Source organism: Eurosta solidaginis, chromosome 2, assembly GCF_040869045.1.
Source record: "Eurosta solidaginis isolate ZX-2024a chromosome 2, ASM4086904v1, whole genome shotgun sequence".
Lineage (NCBI taxonomy): Eukaryota > Metazoa > Arthropoda > Insecta > Diptera > Tephritidae > Eurosta > Eurosta solidaginis.
This window is the reverse complement of record NC_090320.1, coordinates 257,810,892-257,830,360: the sequence shown is the minus strand read 5'-3', so window position 1 is coordinate 257,830,360 and position 19,469 is coordinate 257,810,892. Positions and strand designations below refer to the sequence as shown.

Sequence of the window (19,469 nt, the reverse complement as noted above, 5' to 3'; positions counted from 1 at the left end):
ACAGCGTCAAACTCTAAATAAATTGAACTCGCACTGAAAACTGAGTATAAAAACTCGAAATTCTATAAGGTATTACGAGGATTTCCAAACAAAAATGCAATAGCAAGTTTCTAGATAATGGATAAAAAGTGCTCAGTCTTGAACGGAGACACATTTTGAAATGATACTTACAATATTATACCAGTTAAAAAACACAAATACAGCGAAAAAATTACATATATCGGAAAACTAGATTTGAAGTTAAGGCAGATAGTTTACTATAATTATTGCGTTTTGACCTGAAAAATTATGTTTTGTTGCATTTTGGTTTGGAAGTAATTGGATTTTGAGCACTTTGGGCTGAAAAACATTTACTATTTATAGACCACAAAGTCGTTTGGTATCATTCCACCGATCCAGGAAACAATGGTTTGATCATGAATACCATTCTGGTCATATTAGTACCCCAATATGATATATATGCCAATGTAAAGTGTAAATTGGACCACACATTTTTATACGTATGAGAACCAGTTGTGGTGTACTCGTATACTCTTAAAACATTCTTAAAGTATTCCTTAAATCGTTAAGTAGTATACCAGTACTTTACAACCTATCGTCATTCCTATAAACATAAAAAAGTGCAATCCTAAAATTTTTAAATTGTATGAAATTATTGAGTTTTCTATGAAACGTATTTTCTGGAATGTCCCAGAATGTCTAGATGTTCTTTTTTTATTTCTCATAAAGATTATTACATATGTTTTTAAAGTGAATCAAAATCCCGCCCATATCTTAAAACAAAATTAGGGGTGTACCTATTGCGTTTTGGTTTGGAACTTCTCAAAAAGGGCTGTTCTCTATTTCTATAATTTTTTTTTCTTAAAATAAAATTTTTTTCTCAAAATGATTGACAGTCTAAGAAAATTATTATTAATATCTATTTATTTAATAGCATCGTTTCGATCGTTTAATTTATGGAATCAATGGTTGTTGTTTTTGTTGTAGCGATAAGGACACTCTCCGAAGGCGTTAGGGAGTCTCATCTATGTTGATGGTCGTTTGCCGGATGCAGATCCGGTACGTTCCGGTTACAAGCATCATTAAAGCACCAGCCCGACCATCTCGGGAACGATGTAATATGACTACATGAAACCTTCAAGGGCATTCCGCCCTCCCGTCCCCTCGAACCATGAGGAAGGTGGGATCGCCATAGCCTCGGCTCTTAAAGTAAAGATTCGCCACGGGTAGGTGGGTTTGACATTTGGGTTGGAGGTAAGTTGACAATTGGGTTGAAGAAGCTATATTTTGCGCTGGCAACAACTTGAAAGGGTTGCGCTACACAAACCCTTGAATCAGTTTGGTATTTTAGTCGCCTCATACGACAGGCGTACCTGCCGCGGGTATATTCAAAGCCCCCTAACCCGGTGGGGTGGAATCATTGATCAAAGGTCTTTATGCAGGTATCAATAGTCAAAATGGCAATTGGGTAATCGATGGCTTAATAAATGCCTTAAAAACAAGATTTTTACATATTTTCTCAAAAATTGTGTGCTAGACACTCTCAACTAGCAGAGCAAGTTGGATATTTCCTTGGAACCCATCTTAAATTTATAAGTTTTGAACGACTTTTATTTATATGCCAAAATAAGCCAAAAAGTTTTCTTTTCACTAAACATACAGAGCGATACTCATAAAATAAGAAGTAATACAAAATTAAAAACAGCAAAAACTTACCTTTTTTGCGCATTCATTATCCAACTTGATGAACCAATCAATGATTAAATTTGCTTTTCTCGAAACTTGGCAGCAAAAGCGTTAATATGATATGCTCACAGTAAGTGAAAAAAACTTTTCACGTAAATTATGATCAAAGATATTTATTCTTCCTTTTCTGCACAATTCCTTACAATGCCAATTTGCATGAAGGAGACAACTAAATTTGATACTTTTTCAGTGCATACAATTCACTTTTAGATACAAACACTTTCAGTAACTTGAATAGAATATTTATTTATTCTACAGTTGGGTATTTTTTTCTCAATTTTCTTAATTTTCGTTACTTGTAAAGTATAAATTACACAATTATAGCATTATCTCTTAATAAAGAAGAACTCTTCACACAACTTTTTTGTTGTTGTAAGTTGTATAAAGTTGTTGAGAACTTTCTTGCCCACTTTTTTACTTTGCTTTACAAAAACACATTTCCAACTTTTTTTTTATATACGCTTTCTAATATTGAAGTTGTTTAAGATGTTGATACATTACTGTTGCTGCTTTTTATTTCACTTTTAATTTTTTTTTGTAGATTTTCTCTGATATTTTTTCACATTTTTCTTACTTTGTTGCTTTTTGGTCTTGGTTCTATGAGCTAGTGCCTTAAGGCGTTTTTATTATAGCAAAACCTTGCTGACATAAAGTTACGTTGACAATCTTTTTTTGTACTTTTTTGAAACTGTCAATTAAAATTGACGTTTTCTGTTAAGTGTAGACTTTTTTCACTAAAATGATTGAAACCACAAGTTGCACAAGCACGTTCTTATAATTTTACACACACATGGGCACGCAATTAAACGACACATTTCCCCTATTTATACGTTTCCTATAATCAAGTTACCCTGTATTAAATGTTTTACATTTTAATTTTACTGTCATTCGCTTCTTTGAAATCTATTTTGAGTTTTCTGTAAATTTGGACTCGATAATGTGTTAAATCTGATTGAGCTTTTTAATGCTTATCACTTTCTCAGAAATTATGCAAAAAATTTCACCTTTTATTTTTAATTATTCTGTGCCAGATACGGTTAAATAAATTTATTTAAGAGTATATTTTAAAAGGAATATATAAAAGAGTTTAAAAAAGAATGAGGGTATTCTCAAAACACAGCCCTGCGTTGTATAAAACTGATAAATCAGACTACTTTATACTTTGCGTATAAGATGATAACGAATTATAACATATAGCCCATTGGCATAGTGCAGATTAAACCATTATAAGATGGAGCTCCTTAAGATGTAAGATGCCAACGAGCAGCATGACAACAGAAAATTCACAATAGAAATAGCGAAGAAATTAATTATTTAGACCTCATGATAAGTATAGATTAAATTTCCAATATATTGTTACGAATGTTAGCAATACTAAGTTATACTCACATCCCTAGTCTGATGCTAAGTAAATGAAGTCACAACAACAATAAAGTAGACAGTACGTACAGGCAGCAGAGAAGAGATGCACAAACACATGCAGATATCTGAGATGCTCCGAAAAGTATGCAATTGTAATTGTGGAAGTGTCGCTCACAAATACAAGCATATGATAAGCTATATACGTGCATCTGTAGTTATAATTACATGGCGGTGACTAAGTAAATTCTGGAAGCGCCTAGACAGATAGTTTACTATAATTATTGCGTTTTGACCTGAAAAATTATGTTTTGTTGCATTTTGGTTTGGAAGTAATTGGATTTTGAACACTTTGGGGTGAAAAACACGAGGAAATCACGGAGTATTAAAGCACCAGCGGTAGAGGCGCTACAAGCAGTTTTCAGTTAAGCACGCTATCTGTCGAGCAATAGATCAGTTTCATTTGAGCTATCAATCAGTTTGGTTATTAAGCAAGCTATCATTGCAAAGTATAAGTGTTATTGTGAAGTACTTTAATAAAGGCCATTTTTCCATTATTCAATATTGGAGTTGGCGGCCACCGTGGTGTGATGGTAGCGTGCTCCGCCTATCACACCGTATGCCCTGGGTTCAACTCCCGGGCAAAGCAACATCAAAATTTTAGAAATAAGATTTTTCAATTAGAAGAAAATTTTTCTAAGCGGGGTCGCCCCTCGGCAGTGTCTGGCAAGCGCTCCGATTGTATTTCTGCCATGAAAAGCTCTCAGTGAAAACTCATCTGCCTTGCAGATGCCGTTCGGAGTCGGCATAAAACATGTAGGTCCCGTCCGGCTAATTTGTAGGGAAAAATCAAGAGGAGCACGACGCAAATTGGAAGAGAAGCTCGGCCTTAGATCTCTTCGGAGGTTATCGCGCCTTACATTTATTTTTTTTTAGTTATTTATTGAACAGTTTAGCGATACGAACGTTGGCAGTAGATTGCAAATAAGAGGAATTGCAGTAAATTCATTACAATATTAAAATACGAGTTATATAAAAAACCAACAGCCACCAACACTATAAGACATAGAACTTCGAACCATCACAAAATAATAAAAATGCAGCATTAAATTAAGCATATAACAAAGAAGCTTTAAGTAAGACATAACATTGCTGCAAACATCGGATTTTAAAAATCAATAGTAGATAAATTCAGAAGAAATCATAGAAAAAAGAAAATGACAATTTAAAAATTGGCATGCTTTTTCGAAAAAATACAACATTAGCACAGCGCTTGAAACTTCGAACGACTTAGAGCAAAAACTAAGAACTTATACTAACTGAGAGGATCGGTTTATCAGCCACGGCATAAACGTGCTAACTTACGAATGCTAACACCTTTACATAGGACAAACCAGACAAAAAGTAAGATTGAGGTTCAGAGAACACATGTCCAACCATCATACCAGCCTCCAATTTTACGAATCACATGGTCGAAAATGAATGTTCACCTACAAACGTCAACAAGTCAGTCAAGGACCTTCACATTCAAGCAAAATGGCGGCATCTGAATGTTTTCGAAAACCTGGAAACGTACAAATAAAAAGCATTCGATTATAGAATAATAAACAAAAAAAAAAAAGATACAAATTCTGACATAGTATTTAATCCATTAAAACTTGTTTACAAAAAAATTAAGTAATCACACAGATACAACAGACAAACACGCATAATAATTTAAAAAAAATTTACCAAACCAAATCAACAAGCACAATAAAAGGTCAAACGACTACAATTACTGACTTCTACCTGCCTCACTTAGTTACACAAGTTGATCATTGAAAACTACCCCCGTTTCTAAACGAACACAAACATTCAGTTTGACAATGCCTGCTCATGTATCTACGAACTAAAATATACGACAAACGACAACAACATTTTAGAACGACAAATGACACTGATGAAGGCGCAATGCTGAAATCGGGTTTTCTCCAAACCAAATATGACGGGAAAAGATGACACAAAATCATTAAAATAGACATAAATTATACACGCTGTCGGAAAATCAACAAAAAAACCAATAAAGTATTTAACTCTTATCATTAAGTAGGTACGAGCGAGACTTCGCGCACTTTAAAATAAATAAAAATTTCTCGATCTTTTATAACATGCAGAACCCCTGATCTCTAAGACTAATGGTGAGGTAGGACTCCAAAACTCACCGTAGGCCTATGGTTGGGTCGAAAATAACCATAAAAGCTATTTTAAGTGGACATAGCCAATAATTAGTGCTATGTGAGGTCTTCTCCACTTTTAGTTATGATATTTTAAATGGATGAAATTAGTGGAGAATAAAATTACTTGTCATAATGATTTGGTTGTAAAAAAACACTATCTTTAACTTTACCCATTGCGTCGTTTTCGACCCTTAGTAAATTCGTGTAAAATTTTTTTGAAAGTTATTTGAATACTAACACGATAATTATCATGCTTCAGATACTTGTTGTGTCTAATTTTATCAACATAAAAATTAGTCTGGTTGAAAGCGAAAATAAAATTTTTAATCTTTGCATAAAATTTAGGTAAAACAACTTTTCCCAAATATTTTATACTACAATTAATGAAAACCCTATCAAAAATCAAGGCGAATATTGAGAAATCTATAAACCCTATTTTGTTAGAGTAGAATTGAATGGGATACAGAACTTGATACTCAAAAAAATACGGAAACTATAAAAACCAAAATCGAAATTTGGAAGATTTTCTTGAATTTCCATGATCGGTTTGCACAGTTTTAAACTTCATGAAAGTTATTTAATAAATTAGTTATATATAAAAAAAACAAGAATTTAATTGACAAAATTTGATTAAAATTTTTGTTGTTGATTTTGTGTGCGCTGCTGAACAAAAGTGAATATTCGGCTTTATAGGTAAAAATTAATAGAAATCTCGTGAGAAAACAGATCCAAGTGAATTTGAGTTCCTAGGCATTTTTTCAAAATTTCGTAAAGTAAATAATGCTTTTTTTTATTTTCGAAGCTTTAAAAAAAAATTTCTGTGAATCTTATAACGGAAACTATGCCAACGAATTTCAAAAATTTTTCGAAAAAATTCGAAAATTAGAGAAAAAACTTTAAAATTTTACGCAATTTTCGAACCTTTTATTGGAATTTCTCTTAAATTTTTTGACTAAGCAGTTTTGTAGCCCGAACAGTTTTAGTTTATAAAAGTACAACTTATAGACCTCTCAAAATTCATGTCAATTTTTGACAGATTTTTTTCGCAGTGCGTTTCTGATTTTACCCAAATAAAAACATTTTCACACTTAGGTGCAGAAAAATCTAAAACACTCTTTGCCAAAAAATGTCAAAAATAAATGCAAATTCTGACGCCTGTATTTTTTTATGAACTAAAATTGATTGGTCTACAAAACTGCATACTAACGAAAAAAAGTTAGAAAACTTCAAATAAAAATTTCGAGAATTTCTTAAAATTTTTGAATTTTTACGAAAATATCTTTGTTACTCTTTATTTAGGCCAATTTTACGATTTGTTTTTTGTTGGGTTTGCAGCCTTTCGGTGGTAAGAGCTTTTCGAGTTTGATTTCCGTGATTTCTGGAAAAACGTTTTTTCTTAAAAATTTATAATTATAATTTATTTGCCGATATTTTATAAAAAAAAAATTTCCACTGCCTTTTTTCAGTCCGCTACTTTAAATTCTGTAATATGAGTTTTTATAAATTTTTTTCAATAATTTTAAATCCTATGTAAAATTCGTCCGTAATATATTTGAGAAGTCCTCAATTGTATACTTCAGTTAGTTACTTGGTTTTAAGAAAAACCTCTTTTCTCAGAAATTTTATAATTTTTGTAATTTTTCTAATTTTGTTTATTTTCATTAACAAACTTTCATTTAAAATTTTGCATGGGCTTCATATGGAAGTGCTTTAAAAAAAAATTTTTACACTTTCTTAAGAACTTCATGCACTTTGTTTTAATATTTTTTTTAATTTCTTGGTTATTTTCAGTGCGGCTCAAAATATTTTATATTGAAGTGCAAATCACATTACATGCACAAAATTGTAGATACATTGGAATTTTTTTTTTTTTTGTATTTCAAAAAAATACAAATTAAAATTTTTAGTATTTAAAATATTTCGGTTCTAATTTTCTTCACGATTAAATTTTTATTTTAAATTTTTTGAGTGCGATAATATTTTTAAATAATATTTAGTTGCCAATTTGTTAGTGTAAATTTGCTTTTCATACCCAAGTGCGTGGACTTCATGCGGAAGTGCTTTAAAAAGATTTTCTTTACACTTCCATAAGAACCTCAGGCACTTTCAAATGAATCGTAATCATATGTGGCAGCATATGAGAGTGCGAAACAAATATTTTTTTTTTATATTTGAAGTGTAATTGAAGTGTTTGTAACTGTGCTTATGAATTAGGGCAAAAAAAAAGTGCCACAAGTGTATAGGGGTTGAGTAGCTCTAGTTATTTTCATATGCGTTGAGATAGGCTCACGAAATATTAGTTATAAATACATATCCAATTTGTGGCAAAGCTTTCTACTTCTTCGAAGATTTCTGGCATACACTTCCTCACTATTTTTTTCTTTTTAATCAGCTCGCAAATACAATATTTTTACTTTGGAAAAAAAATTTTAGCACAATTAAATTATTTCAATTTACGCATTCATTTATACTAACTAAAAAGAAAACACCAATTTTTCTTCACCGGCTTGTATTTAATATACTAATAAAAATCATTTTACATATATACTGAAAGCTTCAGTTTCCACTATAACTTTCTTCACACTCACGACCGCTTTACGCCATTAACTGACTTTTGTAATTTTTTCACATTCCTGACCTTTCATTCACGCCCTTTTGCCAGATTCATAATAATACTCGCAAAAATATTTTTCGTTTCCGAATACATAGTTTTGCACGTGACTCACTCACTCGACAGCTTCGACGCATGTGACGGTTTTGTGCTTATGGCATTGGAACTGTCGCCTGACTGTCTGTCTGTTTTTAATATTTTTTGTTTGTTTTCATTTCATTTCTTCAACAATGCACCAGCCAACTTGTCTACCAATTATACTCAACGCCCCGCAACATCGAAGGTAAGCACTTTTACACACTTTTCTTATTACCAGATTAGGTCACAATAGATACTTAGTACTACTTAACAGACGTGCTCATCACTTCACAAATCACAGTGGGGCAAGGACGACCCATACTAGCTTGAGGGCGCGTGATGCGGTAGCTTAGTTTGACTGGTGATTGCAATTTTTAATATTTTCATAACGCAAAAATCATTACCACTCATTGAATCAGACATACTCTATTTCTTCTAGCTGTTGTATTAAACTCACTTATTGCATGCATTTTCCACATTTCAATTCCTTAATTTATGTTTTTTTTTTTTTTGTCTTCTTTCAAACACAATTTATTTTAATTAAATTTATTTCAATCGCGCGCGCGTCTGTCCTACTCTGATGTGTCTTTTAGCTGCGTCTGTGTCCGTCTTCGTCTGTTTTGTGTGTTCCAGCATGTTTGATCACAATCCACAACTTTCGTTTTACAGCCATAGCTGAAATTGACTCTGACATTAGCAGGACGCGAAGTCTAGTGATGATGACGAAGTCGGCGAGAACGATGACGATAGCATCAGCACTCAAAGTTTGCTCAAAAATTCTAGAAGCTCCAGTTTTGTGGCGAGTAAAAATTAGTGGCTGCAGCTCTTTAACCGAAATTTTTTTTTGCTGAAAGTATTGCAGAAATTGTATGAAAATTCTGCAATGGACTGTAATTTTCCTTTCGCGTTTTGTCTGTCATGAGTCGAGTTCACTTCGTATTTTTGTATCGTAACATTTGAACGTTTATTAATCTTTTTCCTTTTTGGATGGGTAGGTTACATGTTACTAGTAACAGTGACGTTCTCGATAAATATATTTAGCTACTTCTTAGGGTGAGCTGTGATCAATTTTTTGTGGAAGGTCAAGTTGAAAGTGTTTTAGGTGCGGTTGTGTCACAAACAATTTTTATTTAAGCCAAATCATAAAGTTGACATATTTTCAATAGGTGACATGCTTGTAATGTTTTCTTCTTTACAAAATATAGTCGGACGAGTGCATGCCGGACGATTGGAATTTAAGCGTTCTTTTCCCAATCCACAACAGCCCAAAAATGAGCTTCGTATACGTGAATTTGGTTTCCCTGCTTACCTTATACCTGCGGCAAAAAATGTATTCTTATCGGAGCCTACCTATGGAAGCAGAGGAAGAGGGCGCCCATCACGCCGCTTATAGTATCAGGTGGTAAATTATTTAAATTCTCTTCGTATTACCAATTGGCGATATTTAGCACTACGAATAAGCGACTGACCCTATTTGACGGTCGTAGCCCTTCAAAAGGTAAGTAGCTGAAGTTTTCGTGCAAATGAAACGTGCTTGTCAGTTGGCCCAGGAAAAAAATCATATATCTCCTCTTGTAAAGCTTATCATTTCATTGATTGAGTAAAGAAATGTGAACCTCACAGATTAATAATCTAAGATAAAATTGTTTCATTTTAATAAACATATTAAAGGTCTGTGGGTGTCCTCAATAGAGATATGAATAATATATACATGCTTACTGCTATCCATCCAACGCCGAGAAGGAAAAATGTTCGTAAGCACTATGTTGAGATCCGACAGCTACCTACGTTGCCGGTTTCATCCAGATAAACCAGGCATGCTTAACCAACGAACCGATATCATTTCGTTACGATAATTAACGTTAATAAACGAAACAAAGTCATTCCGTTTCGTTTATTAACGTTAAGAACGTCAAATTAACGAAATGATTTTGTTTCGTTTTCTGCCATATCAAAACTAAATCAAATCGTTTATGTTGGTTATTAATTTCAAACTATGCTGGCAAAGCTGATCGATGGCGGAGTCATTAAAGGTGAAAGCATTAGCCAAGCTGATTGCAACTTTTCTCATGAACTTTGACAGTACGAACATTTCTCAGAGTATTTTTGACATTACCACCAACGAATTACTCAAACAAATTACATGGAGTTTGTGTTTATGTCCACTCGCTGTTACCACCTTACGGCTTCACCATGGCTATAGCATTGCCAGCACAATTCAAACATAAAGTATCACGTTTTTGTTAACGTTTTTAACGTTAAAGAAAGCTTTTCGTTTCGGTTAAAAACGAGATACAATTTATCTTGATAATTTCTTTATCGATAATATTTCGAAGTGTTTCAACGGAAACGGTGGAAATTTTTTGATAAACAATTAGCTTAACGTTAAGGTGCATCCCTGAGATAAGCAATAGTAGGTCCTAAGCCTAATCTACACAGAATCGGTAAATATCTTTGCCAAGTCGCACCCTGTTAACAATATACATTGTAAAATTCTTTCAGAAGAAAGCAGAGTACGAGAAACGCGTCATTCTGGTCCAACTTTTTTCTGGATAATAATTTCAGTTTAAACTCTTACTTGTCCAAAATCAACAGCGACATACGTAATGTATGACCTGCACGTGATGTGTCCCCACATGGCAATAACTATCTTTTCAATTATAATGTGGAAACTAAGTTTCTAACAGCTCCATCCAACTGTTGAAACTGCTCGTTTTCTTGGACTCCCGTTGGAGGACTTTGATAACAACAACAACATATAACCTCGATACCACAGCTGAAGAGAGAACAATAAATTATAAAACGACTTTCTACCAAAAAACGAGGTAAACAGCATATTTTTAATTAGCTTAGGAATAATTTGTAATGCCACAGTCCTTACGTTACAACATCATTGGTGAGGCCGATATTAGAATATGGATCGATAATTTGGAATCCGCGTTATCAAGTTCATGTGGATAGAAGAGAATCAATTCAAAAACAGTTTTTACTTTTCGCCTTGAGAAATCTTCAATGGGACTCTCCGCATAATCTTCCTCCTTACACTAATCGATTAAAACTAATAAATCTTCCTACCCCTGCAAGTCGTAGAGAAATGCTAGGTGTACTATTTATGGCTAGACTTATAAATGGATCGATTTCAAGCCCATTTCTTTCGAACGAAGTAAACTTGAATGTTCCATGCCGAGCTCCGAGCTTCAAGGGATTATAAACCTATAATTTTTAAACAACGCAGAAGCAATTTCCAACTACACGAACCTTTTCTATGTTTGTGTGAAGATTATAACTCTCACTCGAGAATAATTGATGTTTCGGACTCGCTCTTTGCCATAAACGGTTCTATCTTCTCTTAATAATTAAAAAATTATATTTATACTTTTAATCTATTGTGTTTTGTGAATCTATATTTCTCAGCTGATGAGGTTATCTGTAGCTGAGCGGTTTTAGATCTCGGCGCTTAAGAAGCCACTGCCTCTCAAAGACTCGGTAACAACAAAAAAATTATAAATAACATATAAATAAGAATTAGGATACAAAAAAAAAAAGAAAGAAAAAAAAAAGTATGTATGAATTAAAAAAAAAAAAAACAAAAACAGGATTAGCCTGGTTTCATCGGGCCACTTAAGGGCAGTGCGCTGCCACAACGTCCGAAAAAAAAAACATTGCTTACTGTATAGTTTGGCAGCTTAAATTGAGGTTATGTTGCGAATTGAGTGGAAGGCAGTAAAAGAAGGCAGCGGAATGGAGTGGAATGAAGAACAGCAGAAAGAGCAGAGTTGCATTGCATCAATATACCTTCAATCTATATAACAACATTACAGATAAATGTAGATAAAATAACTAGATTCTTGAATATAAGCATTTTATCTTCTTTCATTTTACGTATTTCCTTTCAATTACTGCAAATAAGGTGTCCTTAGTGCTATATTTTCCAAAATTTTCACAATTTTAGTCCGTTTAAAAATTAAACTTGAATTCTGTAAAAGATTTTCGTAATATGGCTATTAGTGATGTTTGTATGTGTGTGTTGATTTTGGGCGATCAGCTGCTAGTTGCGCTACTTGTTAATGTTTACAATGCCTATTATTGATATCAAATACGCGAATAGTTAACACAACCTCATAGTGACAGCTCGAAAGCAGCTGATGATATTCGCAGACAAAGGAAACGGTGCCCAGTGAAATCATAAACGTCAGATGTCAAAAGGAAACAAAATAAAGGAAATCAATTTAATAAAATATTCCCATATAAAACATATGTAGAGAGCATAAAACTAATAGGAGAACGAAATATAAAAACAAGAAAAATGAGCGCGAATAGAGAAACCTGCAACAAACAGGAGCATGTCAAAAACTGTCGACTATATCAGCAGGAGTCACAAACGAGCGAGTGTTCACGAAAAAGAGCAGCGCCCCAATTTTTGATATATATTTTTTTTAATTTGTTGCTTTTTCTTTTTTTACTTTTACACAATATTTCTGCACAAAAACAACACCCAGTTATGTGCAGGACTACCGTTAAGTGACATTAACAGAGTAAAAGCTGAAAAAAGTATTGATGAAAGTTGTTGGGAGAGTAACAGAACAGAAAAGAATAGGGCATTATGTGCCAAAGTGTAGTGAGCTGGGTTGAGTATGAGAGAGGCAACAGCTGTATGCAGTATTTGGTTGTTGTTGTTTGCTGTTGTTTTTGTTAATTTTGTTGTTGTTTGTGTGACAAGTGCCTGATTTGTGGGCCAAAAGGACGTGCATTTGTGCAAGTTGACATTTAAAGTGGCCGTTACATGCGGCTAAGAAGCAGTAAGAATACAAAAGAAATGCATGAATGGCTGTATGTATGCATTGCGTGGTGTATATGTGTGTATGTGCATGTTGCAGATTTTGTATATATGATTTTGACATATGTAGCGAAAAGTTTTGTTTGGTTATGCTGCCCTTAAGTTGCTTCAACTAAACCACCACAGCATGTTTCCTTGGCTAATTGGTTATGTACAGAATATTCTTTGGTGTCAACTGCATATCGTCAATATTTATTGAAGAAGTTTCTTTAGGAAGTACATATTGCTAGGTACTCTCACAAATTAAGAGAGTGAAATTTTGGAGGTATTCTCATTAAATTATAAGTAATACAATGATCTGGAATAAGGGTCTAGGCTTAGCCCCTCAAGCCTAACTACCCAGTTTTAGTTGTCTTCTGAAAATAAATCTATTAATGATGTTGCATTTGACATTCGACGCAAAGCAAAGGGAAAGCTTCTAATGATTTCCGAGGAAAAGGTAATGTATTGTATATTTGCGCTCCGATTTACTATGAGTGCGCATCAATGAAGAACGATGAGCTCGACTTTGACAAATATTAAATATTCTTCACAATAGAACCGGCAGGCGTCAGCACAGCACAGCACACACAGCACACAGCGCATCTTAAGCAGCCGTGCTTAAAATGAGGAGTATAACACAAAAAATTATGGACTTTGATTGCAAGTTCTGTCTTATTTTACCGTAACAGGGTTTGATGACTTTTAGGCAGAAGAAATAGCACAGTATGAAGGATGTCCAGAGTGTAGCGATCGGCGGCAATGTTTATATCAAAGGCACTTCTGTTAAAGCTATGCTTTTGTGATCTTTTTTTTTTTAAATTTGTTTTTAAATGTATTTTTCATTATTCAAAAAAATTTTTAAAGTTTTTGTTTGTAATTTTTCAGTTTTTCGAGATTTTTCGAAATTCGCCTTTTTTTTCTCATAAAAAACTTCAATCAATTCTGCAATCATCCCAACTAATCCCGGAGTGGGCCGAGAATTTTTTTTTTTTTTAATTTAAAAAAAACTTTAAAATTTTTTTGTATTTTTTCCGAAAAGTACATTTAAAAACATATTAAAAAAAAATGATCCCAAACGGTAAATTTTTGAAAAAGTTATAGTATTTAAAAAAAAAAATACCGTTTTCCAACTCAAAATAAGTTTAAATGCTATAACTTTTTCAATTCACCGTTTGGTATCATTTTTTTTTTTTTAAATATGTCTTTAAATGTAGTTTTCGGAAGAAATACAAAAAAAATTTTAAAGTTTTTTTTTTTCAATTAAATAAAAAAAAAAAAATTCTCGGCCCACTCCGGAATTAGTGGGGATGATTGCAGAATTGATTGAAGTTTTTTATGAGAAAAAAAGGGCGAAATTCGAAAAATCTCGAAAAACTGAAAAATTTCAAAAAAAAAAAACTTTAAAAATTTTGTTGAATTTTTCCGAAAAGTACATTTAAAAACAAATTTAAAAAAAAAAAGATCCCAAACGGTCAATTTTTGAAAAAGTTATAGCATTTTGAAAACAAAAACGGTGTTTTTTTTTTTAAATTCATAACTTTTTTTAGTTGGATGAAAAAATTTGAAAAACGTCTTTCGTAAGCTAGAAAAAGAAGAAAAACTTTCAGCCAATTCTAAAGGAGTCGGGTTCAAAATTGGTCGAAATGGGATGGAATACCCCATATATTAAATTCAACCATACATATGAGAGAAAGTACAAAATATCAGGCCAGACGTGATAATATTGAATTATGCAACGCGGTAAACGAACATTCAAAGCTGATGCAGTTATACAAGTTGTTGTAGTGCGAACAACAGTTACGCAGGAGGCTAACAAGATCAGAGGAGTCAATCTCGCCCATAATGAGCTTATGAATGAAAATTAACCCTAGTAAAGTTCTTCGATTTTCTAAAGTTGGCAGATTAATAAGGAGAAACCTAGTTCTATATGGTGGCAAATGCACACTTGAACCACGTAGTGCAAATATAATGAATTGCTTCTGTACCGACTTAACGCTTTATAAAGTTTTGATACCCTGGCCACCAGACGCACGAACAATACTCTACGATTCAATTATGGCAAAGTAGGCAGTTGTATCTTCTCGAAAGATCTCTCACTCTCCTTAATTGTAAATTGCAAATCCTGTGGGGTATTGAAGTCATTGAAGGGATAGCTCTGAGGCTACTGCCTAAGGGTTCCACGTGCGTAGAAAATCAATATGACAATCAAGCTTCATCAAATTTATCTAGGCCATGTCAGTTTTATGCAGTCAGGGCTACAGTGGTGTACCTAGGAAAAATGGTGCCACCGAACCAGCAAGGAACAGGCTGAGTTAAGCAATTTAATTACATGATGAAAACAATTTTATATTAATTTTATCTTCATAGTGATAGGGATTCTGTTGGAGCTGTAGGGACGAAGGGTAGACAGAAAGCGTTTAAGACTTTCTTTGTGAATGTTCTGCTCTAGCCAGAATGCGTATAGAATGAACAGCCACTTCACCAACCGTTAATCTTTGCTTTGCTGAAGTGAAACTGTTCTATGTTTAAATGACGAATCAGTTCATCTTGTAGGTGTCTGAGTAAGGATAAGCTCTAGCTAACTGAAAGGGATCATAATGAGTCAATCGGCCTTAGTGTAACCCTCTATTTTCCTGCGTGGCCTTCACTATAAACGTAACCTAACCTCAAAATTCATGAGCCACCTATCCGACCACTTAATATGAAATATCTTGGTTTAGGTTAGGTTGAGTTGGCGTGCATTGAGACTTCCCAGACTTCCTTTGGTTACATTTTTGTCAATTTTGAATGCCGTTACTAGTGCCAACCACATTCGTCCAACCAGATTACTTCATAGTAGTACTCCACGAACCTCCTACTTTCTCGGATGAACTTATAAGCGTAAGGTATACATATTCCCGCCCACTGCCAGACAGTACAAACATTATGCATCCAAGTGAGTCACCTTGTCTGCAGTCCTGGATATCGGTAGAGAAAATGACCAATTGACTTATCTTAATCCTTACAGCTTCTGCAGAGGAAACTTGTTGCTAAGCGCGACCGTCAGAGCAATGGTGCAATAGCGCAAATACCTTTGGCAGCACCCGTACATACTCTCATTGGAGATTTGTTTAGCTTGATAACGAAGATAATTCATTTTATACCCAGTCGTGGCCACCAAGACCTTGAGACTTTGCAACCATTTTGGTAAGTCTACAGAAACTCCCTTGCTCTAGTCTTATATTCTTTAATTTTCCTCTGGTTATAACCCAGCGACACCAACGGAGCTGTCCGCTTCGCATATGTCCACCTTTATGACTATCTCTCTGCCAATTCAATACCGCTGTACTTAGGGAAACAGAAAAGAGAGATATTGAGATACCCTATGGACACGACCGGGGCTCGAAAATTCCACCAGACTTTTTTACGCTGAACTCTAATGCATTTAAAACGGCCTGGCTATCGACAAAGGTTGTTATGGTGCTGCCTGAGATCGTGCACTTCTGAAGAAGTTTAGGTGCTATCCCTATAGCACAGGCCTCCACCTAGAAAGCATCGCATAAGTCAGCAAGTCGGGTCGACCAATTTACTTGCAGATTCGTTAATTGCAGCCCTTTTTCCATTTTCGAGCCGTGGTTTTTGATTGTAATGCATCTTCCATAGTATAGGCCTTCGTCATACTCTTTCCTCGAAGGATATCTCATATTCTGCAAGTGGAAGTCAACAGCCGCCGTGATATGGTTTGTGGAAATGAATTAAAGCCACTTAAAGTCCCTCCAAGCGACCACAGATCTTGATAAAATGAAAATTGATGAGCTAATAGTAAAGATTCTGGAATATTTTACACAGTTTTAAATTTAGAGAATATTAGGTTCTCCTTTCTACTTTGCAGCCATTTATGTGCATAAGCCAATTTTCGTTTCTAAACAAGGGAAACGCTACCTGTAGGTCTCTTGGTGGTAGGATGATCCTCCTGATAGTAACTGCTTAGAGAAAACTAATCAAGAATGTGGCAAAAGGAATGCAGCGGTTACAAAGTTTATCCATTAAAAGGTCTTCAAAAAATTAGGGATGAACTCTGACTTTAAGCCTATCTTAAAGTCTATCGGCCAATAGTTCAATTTTGGATAGTGAGATACTATTTTGAGCAAGGTAACTTGTCGAGTGAGATGTGCCAGCTGATGAAACAGAACTTTCTTTTACCTATAAAACCGAGAAGTCGATTTAACTTATGCGACGAATAAAAGTTATTTTATTATTCAATAAATTCATGTAACCCTTACGAAACTTGGAACCGATTTAATATAGCGTCGAGGAAGCAGTGTGATCATCAAACGCAAATGTAATCACATTTTTTAAACAGGTCAAGTGAAATGGGATGCTGGCTGTAGAAGTCACATCAGCCCCTTTAAACTCTCCTTCGACTATGCACTTATCACTAAATGCCAACTGAATATGTTATTAATGCTTCTTCTTTTTTACTTCCTTCTGTTGTTACTGCTATGTATAACTACTGTTAAAGCTTGTTCTTGCTAAAAATTCCTTTCTATTTAAGTACGTATATATGTATACGATTTCCATTGCAGGTTGTATGTCCAAACAACTGGCTGTTCAACTGTTTGACTGACTGCAGCACGGGCTGGCTAGAGAATGTATTGACTGGAGTATAATCTGTGTGAATGTATGCTTTAATAACAGTCTGCTTATTTAGCAGCCTTGCTGTTTTCTATTTTGGCAACTGCTCTTCCTAGCCAAGAGACTGTCGACCTTTTCGGCTAAAGGTGCGACTTTCAATTTAACAGACTGACTGTTGGCTTTACTTGTGACCATCCAACTACCTTTCTTTAATTTATGCTTTGCTATTTTTCATTCTTTCTACTATTCTAGCAATTTTGAAAGCGGGCAAATTGGCAAATTTTCCGAAAATTTTTTCAAACCTGTGAAAAACGTGCGCGGGTGTGGTCTTTGGTGTGTACGTACACAAACACACACACACACACAAATTAGTGAAAACATGTTTATGTATAAAAATAGCAAAAATCGGCTGTAAAAGGAATTTGCAGGTTTTGTCTAGTTTGGCTATTTTCCTTTTCTTGTTTTTCCTACCTCACCACATAATCGTGGCTCTACTACAATGCGCCTGCTTCCTATGCCACCCGTTTGACGTGCACAAAAACCGGAGTTGCGTACAAAAGTTATTTGCAGACTTTTGGTTGTGTGTGGCAGCGTTGCTATTTTCCTATTTCCGTTTTGCACTTATTCGATACACTCGATGGAAATTGTTTTTGGTAAATTTCAAAATTCCCTTTTTTTTGTGTAAATGCGTAAAATTTCGTGTGTGTATTTTTTTTTTTTTTTGTAGAATATGAAAACGGTAGCAGGCACATGTGCGTAATTAAGTTAGGTGTGCAGTGCATACAAATTTTTTTTCATATTTTTCTCGTTCACACAATTTATTTTCCACAGCGACCTTTTTCCACTAAATTGTTGCTCGATTAGAATTTATGATAACTTTTCATGTTGGAATTTTTTTTTTTTTTTTCAATTTTTATATGCCATCAAACGATACACAATATTTTCACACCCTTAAGCGCCACACGAATAAGCAAACACACACACACACACAAGCATTACAATACGCACCACGCATTTGTTGACATTTTTAATTGCTTTTTATAATTTATTATACACCTAAATTTTCTTGAACTTTTTCTTTGTTTTAAATTTCTTTTACTCTAAAAATTTTCACAGTAATTTTTCACATTTTTGTTCTAAGAGTTTCCACAATGTTTAGTACCAATTGACTTCACTTCAATTTTTACTTTGCGGAAAAACATATACACGTATTTTTGCATTCATACACACGCATACACACTTACTTCCCCACATACAACACACAACGGTTAAATTATTTGAGTGGTTTTAAGTGTTGATGTCGGTATATATGTAATAAAGTGCTGTTGTTACTGTAGTTGTTGTTGATTATGATGTCGGTAGAGGTGGTGGTTATAGCCAAAACATAGAATTTTTCGGCGGCGTACACATATATCTCTCTTATTACACTACTCCACACTTTTACACCCAATAAATAACCAGCGCACACGTTTTGAATTACGGAACACGTTCGCTTCACGGGCACAACAAATGAGTACTAAATTATGGAGCGCCAGGCATACGTACAGCAAGCGAGGCTGGAAAGTTGAAAGTCAAATAGCCATATAGCTATTGAGCTGCTCTGCAGCTCTCACTTGCAGTCAAAGGAATCTGCGCTCTTGTGGGCGAGAGCAAACAGCAGTAAAACAAAATATGCGCAAACTCTTTTTGTGATCAGAGTAGACAATCAGAAACAGCATCTGTGAGAAATACAGCGGGCCTCGATTATGTTTTGGTCCAAGCCGAGTTGGGTGAGAGTGTGCGAGATACGGCTGCATTAGCAGCCCACTAAACACAGCTGCAAACACTAGCGCTCAATAGATAGATTTGAGTGCTTGCTTTAACAAAAACATACTCAATATATATTTTATCTATTGCGCATGCGCACAGTTGTGGATTATCACTCAGCCTCTGTATAGTAGGCAATTTTTGTTATCTGTTTGTGTATGTCACTCAGGTGCTATGCGCTACTTCTTCTGTTTTTCCACACTCATTATCTTCCTCTGCA

At 34.4% G+C, this 19,469-nt stretch overlaps 1 protein-coding gene across 30 annotated transcripts in view; it reads right to left on the bottom strand.

Moving 5' to 3' along the window:
- The window catches only part of tutl (turtle), a 426,131-nt gene extending 407,182 nt beyond the window's left edge, over positions 1 to 18,949 (bottom strand). For 7 of the 30 annotated variants that reach the window (XM_067767670.1, XM_067767668.1, XM_067767694.1 and 4 more), the window contains exons 1-2: positions 8,415 to 9,054; positions 1,717 to 2,480 (exon numbers count right to left, since the gene is read on the bottom strand). The gene's annotated coding sequence lies outside the window, so the exon portion shown is untranslated. The other 23 variants (XM_067767671.1, XM_067767669.1, XM_067767687.1 and 20 more) reach the window with 23 other exon arrangements.
- Positions 18,950 to 19,469: the final 520 nt, after the last annotated feature.